The sequence below is a fragment of the Aegilops tauschii genome, chromosome 6 (assembly GCF_002575655.3).
Source record: "Aegilops tauschii subsp. strangulata cultivar AL8/78 chromosome 6, Aet v6.0, whole genome shotgun sequence".
Classification (NCBI taxonomy): Eukaryota; Viridiplantae; Streptophyta; class Magnoliopsida; order Poales; family Poaceae; genus Aegilops; species Aegilops tauschii.
This window is the reverse complement of record NC_053040.3, coordinates 35,092,183-35,101,653: the sequence shown is the minus strand read 5'-3', so window position 1 is coordinate 35,101,653 and position 9,471 is coordinate 35,092,183. Positions and strand designations below refer to the sequence as shown.

Sequence of the window (9,471 nt, the reverse complement as noted above, 5' to 3'; positions counted from 1 at the left end):
TTTTTAAACAATGGTCATTTTGGGTTTTTTGAAATAGCCAACCACCCACTTGGTAGTTCTCTGAGAAAAATTAGAAACAGTTAGTTTTTTGAAACCCTATCATGTAAAGTAGTAGTTTTATGCTATTTACTCGCTCTTCAAGGCACCAGCCTTTTGTATCTCCATTACTAGTTGGATTGGCGTGCTCCACTGCTCCGGGTGAATCACCACAAGTAGGGGAGAAGTAAGAGAGCTCGTTGAAGATGCCCTTAGTGAGGGGGTATCCAGGACATTATGTGATGCGTAACTTTATGATTTTAACCGTGTTTGCAAATTGTTGTTTGGCGGCCGACCAGTAGTTGCTAGCGTAGATGTTGTCATGGGAGCTGGTGGAGACTCATCCTATTCCATGCTAGTTTTTTTTTGAGATATCATATTCCGTGCTAGTTCCGGGAATAGTTATGCAAATACCTAAAACAACATTACATGTGTCGGCCGTGGGCATGGCCCATTAAGAAAGTGTTTTTTAATCTTGAATTATTTTATTTACAAAACTCTTTTAACATGTTGTCAAAATCCAATTTTTGACGAAATGTAAAAATATGCCGAGGAAAATGATTTTTTTTTCATGTGCATAGGTTTGTTTTTGGTATATATAAAATGAAATTTGCATGCGTGCTTGAGAAGTGTTCATGTGTAGAAAATTTATGTTTCCGAATTCTAAAAGTCAATGTATTTTAAAAAACATGCCCATATTAACTTTTAGAAAATTTATATTTCCGTTCTAAAATTATTTCGGCTTGTAGTGGCAGAGCTGCCAGCGCGGCCCCACATGGCAGTTTTGGCCCACAACCACAATGCACTGCAGCCCGACACGTTTGGCTCCCCATCGCCCAACAGATAAGGTCGCTGTCTCTCTCACTCGCTCCCCTGAAGAAAACAAAGACCTCCCTTCCCACTCTCTCCCCTCCGTCGGCTCCTCCGATGGCGACCACGCCTCACGCGGTGACCACCCTCGGCGACGTGGAGGAGCTGCTGCAGGCCTCCAGGAGGTCCATGGAGAAGGGGGAGGAGGTCCCCTGCTGCCAACTCGAGCCGGACGCAGCCATCAACGCCGCCGTCAAGCTCAAGGCCATGGTCGACTCCGACGCCGTCCGCCTCGTCAACCCGCAGATGCTGGCCAACAAGCTGCAGGCCAAGGTCTCCGTGGAAGAAGGGTTCAAGGAGATCATCGACAGGATGCCCTTCTCTCCCCGAGAGATGCAGGCTCTGGACGAGAGCATCGCCATGCTCAAGAAGACAAGAACAGGCTCCAGAACCCCTACGCGGTCGCCTACCCGGAGTCCATGGTGAGACAGCTCCCCGTTTCCCCCCATCTTTTGCTGCTGCTACTTCTCCATCGATATTCTCTGTCGGTTGCAGATTGTTCTACGTAGATGATAGCTGTACACTGTTACGTATATCCGTTCTTTTGTTATTATTAACTTAAGTCAAGTGCTAAACTTCTGTATCTGCACACTGTGTTCTTGTGCTGAATTTTGAATCGGATCCAAGAATAGTAATTTGTTTTAAACCTGTAACTGCCGCTTCGCTGAAATTTCATTGGCATCAAACTACACTACCCAGATTGCTTCTTTGTTCTGCATTCCCCTGTTAGCACTTAGCACTGCTGAGAAATCAGTTCTGGATTAAGAAAGCATGTTCCTTTTCCACCCAAGTCTAGATGTTAGAAAAAAGAAGCAGTCACCCTTTCATATCTCACTACTGTGCTTTGTTGTGCAAGATGATAGAGCAACATCTTAATAAGCATGTAAATGGAGAGTTGTGTTGTGTTGTATAATCTGCTAGTGAGGTCACAGTGGTTCTGATATTCTTTGGTCAGCTCATGCCTTGCAAAGCTATCATCCAAACAGCATAAAGATTACATTTTCATGGTGCTATCTTGTGCTTGCACCTTGCAGTAGTAGTAGGTTTCAGGCAGCAGCTTGGAAATTTTGAGCTGGTCTTTGATTACCTATTTCATTTACCTTAAATCCAAGGTCATTCAGTTCCCATTTTACCATATTTTTATTGGTACTTCTTTATTATATATATTATCTGTAACTAGCAACTTTTTTTTGTGGCTAGAATTTGCTTGCTTGCCAAGAGTACCTGGTATCAGATTACAAGTACGCGGTAGCACCCGTATCAATGTAGCCACGCTATCATTAATCCACTGCAATTATTGATTATCGTATGTAATGATGCGCTCTTGCGGATACGGGACCTCCGTCTTGGTTGTTTTGCATTGGTTATGTGTTTCTTTCTTCACTTCCCCCAAGTTGTCACTTGTTTGTAGACTAGTCCATTATGGCTTCACTTTTGACTTAACTTGCAAGATTGTGCTATAGAGAGCTCCTTTCTAGAGGTACTCGAATGTTGCTTCTTCTCAAGGAAATCTGTTCAATTTTTTTGTTCTGGTTCTTGTTCTTCCCTTCTACTATTCCTTAGGTTAACGAATTTGGTCGGCTCTTCCACATGAACTCTTAGATGATAGATGTACACTGTTATATCTCTTTTTTTGTTATTAACTTAAGTGAAGTGCTAATTTTTCTATGTGCACACTGTTATATCTCTTATGATGAAATTTGAATGGGATCCAAAAATAGCAATTTGTTTCGAACCTGTAATTGCCGCTTCACTGAAATTTTATCGGCATGTGGGAGAGTGGCATCTGTCTTGAGTCTTTTCCTTTTTCAAACTACACTACGCAGTTTGCTTCATTTTCTGCATTCCCATGTTAGCACTGCTGAGAAATCACTTCTGGATTAAGATTTAAAAGATAGTGTTCTTTCTCCACATGTCGACAATGTTAGAGAACAATCGTTACCCTTTAATATCTGACTACCGTGCTATCAATACCGAGGCCTGCCGTGACTACCGTGTTACCGATGCTTTGTGCACGTCATGACTTTTCTTACAGCTCAAAGTTATTTTTTGTTGTTGTGAAAGATGATATATAGAGCAATATCTTCATAAGCACGTAAATGGAGAGGTTGTTGTGTTGTAGAATCTGCTCATGAGGTCATAGTGGTTCTCTGACATTATTTGGTTTGCTCACGCTTTGAGCATCAGCAGCGGCAACTCTTGCAAAGCTATCGCCAAAACAGCATAAAGACTACATTTTCATGGAGCTATCTTTAGCTTCCAGTAGGAGTGTGGCTGTTCTACACCCACGAACATTGCACCCCCGCTACACCATTCCAGGAGTAGTAGGTTTCAGGCAGCAGCTTGAGAATTTTGATCTTTAGTAGGAGCACAAGATTTCGATACATCAATTCTTTACATCCAAACAACCAGTTGGAGATTGGGGAGTGGGGATTGGGTGGAGGGAAGGGTTTCACCAAATCCCTTCCCATCTCCAATCCTCTTGGGGGTGGAAAACCGCTACCGCGAAACGAGCCCTTTGTTGTTCCATCTCATTGGTGCCAATTTATTGATGATATTCGCTGGTCTCTGCACAGGAGGAAGAAGCAATAATCTCTGAGGTGCAGTCTCAACGGGTGTCGTGGGCAATGGGTCTCATGGGGCTGGAGGTTAAGAAGAAGGTGCTGGAAGCGCAGGCACCGAAGGCACTGGAGACGTTCCATGGCCTGCTTGCCGATGCGCTGGAGACGCCTTCATTCATGGGCGTTGGGAGCACAGACTACAAGTTCATCACCCATTCTGGACAGCTCGAGCTAGATGACATGGAGTAAAATTATTGAGTTACTACTAGCTAGCTACTACCATATATGCTTTGCTCGAATGTCTGGTAGACCCTGCTGCCATTTTGGCGGCCAAACCATCTATCTATCTTGGGCCAGGAGTTACTTTTGTATGTAGGTTGGGTAATGAGAGTATGTCTCTCGTCTGATTGATCACCATTTGCAGAAAGAACGGCTGTAGTTAACCGACGTCGACGTCGTGAGAACCTTGAATGGATGATGCTTTGCGGTTGCAGAATTGGATATGGAACCTTCCTGGCTTCTGTGTATCTTTACTCCTAAATACGGAGTCTGCATTTTTCTAGATTTAATGCTTTCCGGTGATGTGCATGGAAGGAGACATTTCCGTTGACTACGAAGGCGTCTTTACAATTCAATCGATCTCAAAATGATGTGTCAACTCAGTCTCTTGGAGGTGCTCACAGGCATAAAATATGTGCGTGCATTCATATTCATTGGGGTGAGTGTATTTGCATATATACGAGTGCTTGCGTACGTACTATGTTTTAAAAACACAAGAATTACCGAGAACAAGCATTTGGACACGAGATAGAAAAGACAAAACACTGTTAGATTCCAAAAGTATGTGTTACTTGATAATAAAGTAAGGGCATTTTCAACGTTGACCTTCAAATCGCCCGCAATCGGCTAGACTGCACGGTCTAGATGTGTTGTGTCATCCAACGCCGGGGCTCGTGGAGACGGCGGATGGAAGACGCGGTCCTAGGAAGGGAACAACAAGGGCTTGGTTGCCAGGCGCAACCGTAGGATAGTTTTTTTTTGTTTTGAATATGATGAAAATCGCCGTGTTTTCATGAATGTCATCCGGTTTATATAAAACCAGCCGTGTTTACACGAATTTCATCCGGTTAGTTCCAATAGTTGTTGAAATGTATGCGTGCAGCGTTGGATGACGGCCTCCAGCATCGGTGTCTACGGACTGGTCATCCCCCTGTCCGCCGACAGATGCCGGAGCAAATTTGTGGGTCAACGTTGGAGATGCCCAGAGAAGAGGGATGCGCGGGGACTTCCAAAGAATTACCTATTTTATGAGTTTATAACTCAAATCTAGTGTTTCCCTAAAAAAATACCGAAAAGTCACTGGAACCGAAGCAAGCTGCTAAGTTCGCTTCTTCGTTCCGACGCATAGAATCTGCTCCGGGTAACTCAACCGGCTCCAAGAGAGCTTCGAATCGCTTTCCCCCTACGCCAGAGAATTAGAGATGGTCTTATATATGCGGCAAGGATCCGTCCACGACAAGCTTCATTGCAGCAAGAGATCGACCCCGTTTGCTCCGGCGGCAACGCATGCACGGCGATGTCGACGTGGGCGGTCATGGCCTTGCTGCTCTCTGTCACTGCGGCGGCGTCGCAGCTGCTGCCCGTGGGGCACGCGGCGGCGCTAGGGACCCTCGGCGCCGGCGTTACGCTGCACGAAGATCAGCATCAGGTGCGCTTGCTGCCTGCTGCTGGTTGGTCTTCTTGATTGTTTTCTCTTACCTGCGACTGCTTTTGTATGTACATTTTTATAAGAGTTTCTTAATGTACTTCTTCTGCAAACAAATATAAGACGTTTAGATCATAAAAGAATTAAATTTATCTATCATCATATTTTCCATGCAAACTACTTTATAGACCGGAAAAAGGAGAAATACTACAGATAGACAAATCAGAAGCCAAAATGCTAGTATTACAATTAGGAAGAACCCCTCCCTCTTCAATAAAAAATATGCTTATAACTTTTGTCCCAAGTCAAATGGTAAAGGTTGATCAATTTTGTAGGAAATTTTATCAACAACCACAATACTAAATAATTGATTTCGATTTTTTTACTAAATAGATACTGTAGTATAAAAATATATTTTATTGTGCATTAAGTGATATCAACTTTATCTTGTTTCTTGCTAGTTTTTTTATATAAACTTGGTCAAATATTACAACGTTCCATTTGAGGCAAAAATTATAGAATATTTTGTACAAAGGAGTACATAATTAACGGGGAGTTGATCTAAAAGTTACTATACTTCGCTTAGTTGTGTGTAATCCAAAGGCAGTTGGAACATCTTTACCCAATGGGGGTTGGTGGTTAGTGTGGATGTTACACACCCCTTCCCCCTCATGGCTGCCTGGACGCGCATATAGTCTCAGTCCAACAAAAAAAAGAACCATGTGCATCCTTTCCACGAATTTACCGGTGTCGACCCGCCTGAAATCTCGTGCCTTCCACCCTATTTTGGGTCTACCTCGTCGAAATTAGTTTCCAAATGTAATAAAAAGATGCATGCTAATTTCACAGCAAACATAAAAAAAATCATATGTGTGAATCTAGCACAGTTCTTTGCAGTCATCGGAATGATACAAATTTTCATATGCAGATAATGTAATGGTTGCATGATACAATAGGTGGTGGTAGACAATGGCATGGTGCAGGTGGCAGTGTCAAAACCGCAGGGCCAGATCATCGACGTCCGCTATGTCGACAAGAGTAACCTCCTCTACTTCAGCAACAATGAGATATCGGGCGGGTATGTCCTATCTATGAATATATATGCTTCGTCGTAGATAAAGAAAGAATAATTTTTAGGCGCCTTTGAGTCACGACGACACAAAATCACATGTTTATGTTTAATTGATTTTTTACCAGGTTTAATTTACTACCTCGTCGAGCAATGAAAAGAGGTAACAAATATTCATGCTTAGTTACGACTTACGAGGAGGAGTATATACTTTTCTAAAGAAAGGTCAATCTCCAGTCCCTTTTTTATTTTCGGATGCACACAAACTAGTTAAATTTTATTGCAAAAGATAACGTACATGAAGGACTAACAAAACCAGCTTACAAAATTGAAAGAAAAATCCAAAAGATTATTGCAAAAGATTATTTTTCTGTTTTATTGCTATCCTATGGGGGGGGGGGGGGGTTATAAAATCCACTGGACATACAACCCAACAAAGACCATGGTACTCCATGCTTCAAGATGAGGGGATCACGTCTTGTTTTTTTGGGATCACATCTTGTAAGACAGTGTTGCAATACCAACCAATAAACCAGGCTTAGAAATATCACCCTTCCCACCCCCACCAAAAAAGGGTTTGAGGCAACAACATCTTTGGCGAGGACACAAGTATGTCTATCAACATCGCCAATCCGAGTGCTCGACTGATAGTGAAGGACAGTTGACAAACTATAAGCGAAGAATGTGGATCATAGGCTTTCACTAGGAGAAGGGACACACATACTCGTCCTTGACTCTGCAAATACCAAAATTCGCGGAAAATCAGATTCTTCGCTTATAGTGAAGGACAGTTGACAAACTATTCAAATGCACAGCCTCCTGTGACACGGGCTGACTCAACTTGCGGGCTTTGGAACACAGAGGGCCGGCTGATCCTACCGATCTTTATTTAGATTTTAACGCTTCTTTTTTTCCTTTTTGTATTTTCCTTTCTATTTTATTATTTTTAAATATATGAACATTTGTAAAATTCATGCAAATTTTTAAAAACATCCGTGACCATTTAAAAAAATTAATGAACACTTTTTAAAAATTCATGAACATTTAAAAAAATAATGAACACTTTTTAAAAATTCATGAACCTTTTCTTAAGCCCGTAAACTATTTTTATAATCTAACACTTTTTCTATATTTTTCAAACGTCATCAATTTTTAAAGTCATATGAATTATATTATCACATCTTCAAAAATATTCACCAATATTTTGTTAAACTCCTGGCCATTTTTTAAAATTCATGAGTATTTTTAATTTTGTGAACTTTTTCTTGGAAACTTGTGAATATTTTTATATTCGTGAATATTTTTTGTTGTTCTATTAATATCATTTTAGATATGTCAAAATATACAGTAGACATTTTTCCAGAGCCCAATGCTACCGGCTTTTGAGCCAGCTCCAAGGGCCAGTTCTTTTGGGCTTATGGGTGTGTGCCAAAATCCACTGGACATACAACCCAACAAAGACCATGGTACTCCATGCTTCAAGATGAGGGGATCACGTCTTGTTTTTTTGGGATCACATCTTGTAAGACAGTGTTGCAATACCAACCAATAAACCAGGCTTAGAAATATCACCCTTCCCACCCCCACCAAAAAAGGGTTTGAGGCAACAACATCTTTGGCGAGGACACAAGTATGTCTATCAACATCGCCAATCCGAGTGCTCGACTGATAGTGAAGGACAGTTGACAAACTATAAGCGAAGAATGTGGATCATAGGCTTTCACTAGGAGAAGGGACACACATACTCGTCCTTGACTCTGCAAATACCAAAATTCGCGGAAAATCAGATTCTTCGCTTATAGTGAAGGACAGTTGACAAACTATTCAAATGCACAGCCTCCTGTGACACGGGCTGACTCAACTTGCGGGCTTTGGAACACAGAGGGCCGGCTGATCCTACCGATCTTTATTTAGATTTTAACGCTTCTTTTTTTCCTTTTTGTATTTTCCTTTCTATTTTATTATTTTTAAATATATGAACATTTGTAAAATTCATGCAAATTTTTAAAAACATCCGTGACCATTTAAAAAAATTAATGAACACTTTTTAAAAATTCATGAACATTTAAAAAATAATGAACACTTTTTAAAAATTCATGAACCTTTTCTTAAGCCCGTAAACTATTTTTATAATCTAACACTTTTTCTATATTTTTCAAACGTCATCAATTTTTAAAGTCATATGAATTATATTATCACATCTTCAAAATATTCACCAATATTTTGTTAAACTCCTGGCCATTTTTTAAAATTCATGAGTATTTTTAATTTTGTGAACTTTTTCTTGGAAACTTGTGAATATTTTTATATTCATGAATATTTTTTGTTGTTCTATTAATATCATTTTAGATATGTCAAAATATACAGTAGACATTTTTCCAGAGCCCAATGCTACCGGCTTTTGAGCCAGCTCCAAGGGCCAGTTCTTTTGGGCTTATGGGTGTGTGCCAAAATCCACTGGACATACAACCCAACAAAGACCATGGTACTCCATGCTTCAAGATGAGGGGATCACGTCTTGTTTTTTTGGGATCACATCTTGTAAGACAGTGTTGCAATACCAACCAATAAACCAGGCTTAGAAATATCACCCTTCCCACCCCCACCAAAAAAGGGTTTGAGGCAACAACATCTTTGGCGAGGACACAAGTATGTCTATCAACATCGCCAATCCGAGTGCTGGACTGATAGTGAAGGACAGTTGACAAACTATAAGCGAAGAATGTGGATCATAGGCTTTCACTAGGAGAAGGGACACACATACTCGTCCTTGACTCTGCAAATACCAAAATTCGCGGAAAATCAGATTCTTCGCTTATAGTGAAGGACAGTTGACAAACTATTCAAATGCACAGCCTCCTGTGACACGGGCTGACTCAACTTGCGGGCTTTGGAACACAGAGGGCCGGCTGATCCTACCGATCTTTATTTAGATTTTAACGCTTCTTTTTTTCCTTTTTGTATTTTCCTTTCTATTTTATTATTTTTAAATATATGAACATTTGTAAAATTCATGCAAATTTTTAAAAACATCCGTGAACATTTAAAAAAATTAATGAACACTTTTTAAAAATTCATGAACATTTAAAAAATAATGAACACTTTTTAAAAATTCATGAACCTTTTCTTAAGCCCGTAAACTATTTTTATAATCTAACACTTTTTCTATATTTTTCAAACGTCATCAATTTTTAAAGTCATATGAATTATATTATCACATCTTCAAAAAT

The 9,471-nt window shown here is 40.5% G+C and overlaps 1 pseudogene; it reads left to right on the top strand.

The window, feature by feature from the left end:
- The first annotated feature begins 813 nt into the window (after positions 1-813).
- On the top strand, positions 814-3,986 carry LOC109781631 (uncharacterized; annotated as a pseudogene).
- The last annotated feature ends 5,485 nt before the right edge of the window (positions 3,987-9,471 follow it).